This window comes from Lygodium microphyllum, chromosome 2 (assembly GCF_053477565.2).
Source record: "Lygodium microphyllum isolate KBCC chromosome 2, Lygodium_microphyllum_v1.1.10, whole genome shotgun sequence".
Taxonomy (NCBI): domain Eukaryota; kingdom Viridiplantae; phylum Streptophyta; class Polypodiopsida; order Schizaeales; family Lygodiaceae; genus Lygodium; species Lygodium microphyllum.
This window is the reverse complement of record NC_141136.1, coordinates 29,720,011-29,722,202: the sequence shown is the minus strand read 5'-3', so window position 1 is coordinate 29,722,202 and position 2,192 is coordinate 29,720,011.

Sequence of the window (2,192 nt, the reverse complement as noted above, 5' to 3'; positions counted from 1 at the left end):
TTAGAGCTCGGCTTGGAATGCTTGAACAATAAGCGGTCCGTGGGTCTTGGTGGTTGAGCGAAAGCTCCCACATTTTGGTTCCGTTATACCGGGACCAACGGATTCAAGCTTGAGCACTTGCACGCCTCATATCGAGCATCGAAGTAGGGTATTCATCCCCAAAATGGAGCTTGAGATAGGTAGGAAGTTGGGTGTTTTTGATCTTCAAAACATGTAAGTGTTTTGGGATATTCTCGTTGTTTGATGATTGGAAAACATAGAGAAATTAGTTCAGTGTTTTGCTTTCGATTTATGTTGTGTTTAGAGTAGGTTAACAGTAGGAAATCACACCCGAGAGGCAGAGGGTTTGCTACTGTAAAACAGGGAGAAAATCGGGAAAAATAGGGGAAAAATGAAGGAAATGCGCATTTGAATGTGTAGGAATCGCTAGGAGAGTGATCTGTAGCATCCAGGGAATGACCAGCAAGGTTATAAGTTTTGAAAGGGCAAGGAAATCCTCATTTGCAACCAGCTGAGAGTGAGAGAGAGAGAGAGAGAGAGAGAGAGAGAGAGAGAAAGAGAGCTTGGGCGACCGTTCGATCGATCAGGGCACAGAGTACGTTGCATTCGGCGATCCCTAAGTACATAGATCTCTCCTCCACCACTCCAACATCATTACTGGTGAATTTTCTGGTCTATAGTCATAGGTATCTGGAGATTTTGAACAAATCCGTGCTCAAAAGTTCGTCGGGCTGGCGGAATTGGACACCCGACTCTGTGTCCAATTCCTAGAATCGGACGTCCAATTTTGAGAATTGGACGCTCGGACAAGCATCCGATCGGACCAACCTGTCCGACTCGGACACTCAGACTCGGACGCTCGAACTCGGACACTTCGACTCGGATGCTTTGACTCGGACCAACCCCGTCCGATCGGACGAATTAGGACACGTGAGCAATCGGACCACCCAAAATCAGACACTCGGACCAACCCCGTCCGATCGGACCACCCTGTCCAGTCCGATTCCCAGAATCGGACCAGCCCATAATCGGACCACCCAAAATTGGACACTCGGACCAACCCCGTCCGATCGGACCACTTGTCCAATTTTCTAAAATCAGACACCTAACCCCCGTCCGATTCTGAGACTCGAACTACTTAAACTCGGACCCACCTGGTCCGATTCCTAGAATCGGACCACTGGTAAATCGGACCATTGGTAAATCGGACGCCCGATTCCCAGAGTCAAACACACAAAAAAAGAAGAAGGGAAAAAACATCAAAACTTGACCTCCACGAGCGACTGGAAGCGCAACCCGCTCCAGGATGACATGGCAAACGCCTTGTAGGCAGTTCCCAACGTAGGAGTCAAGACTAAGGAACAGTGTTGGAGCACTCCCCAATGACCTACCCCCTAGTGAACGGTAAGAAGCAACACAGACCCTAGAACCCACTAGAACGGCCAAGACTTGAGCAACAAAGCCTATCAAGCCCGAAACGAGCGAGAGTGAGTAAGAAGCCGAGGAATTGCTTGCGGCACTCACATTGAATTTCCGCACTTGAAGCACACTTAAAAAGGCTGAAAGCCTGATTGGGCACAAGCACATGAGAAATGACACACCGAGTGACCGTAACTTGAGGTTTGTATTCAATAATCAAAGGAACTCACTCAGATAAATTACTCAAGGAACCCACCAATAGGAGAGGACCCAAGACATAGACAAACAAGTGAAGCGCAGGGTAGAACCAAGCAAGGAGCGCCAACGACGAGAATTTGTCAGGACTTTTCAACTTGATCGACAGCGCAGTGGGGCGCAAGAATTTGACCATGACGAAAGAAAGCTCAGACCATCGGTCTAATGACGAAAGAATTTGACCATGACGAAAGAAAGCTCAGACCATCGGTCTAATGAGGAGCTCGATTTGACTGTATTCCCTGATGCTATACAGCAAATGGTGAGCAGTTAGGATGCGCACGCACGGTACGAGCACTGCGGCAGGACGGTAGACACAATCATTGCAGACCTAGAGGAGGAGAGAAGGCTAGCCCACAAGGCATTGCAGGGCATAGCTGATTATAATAGGGATCAACAGGCTAGGAGCCAAAGGCAAAGCGTGGAGCTGCATGAGGTGCAGCGAGTGCTGAACTTGGCTGGCCGAAACGGAACAGACCATGAGAGAGCGCTAGAAGGAGACCTGACATTGAGCGAGC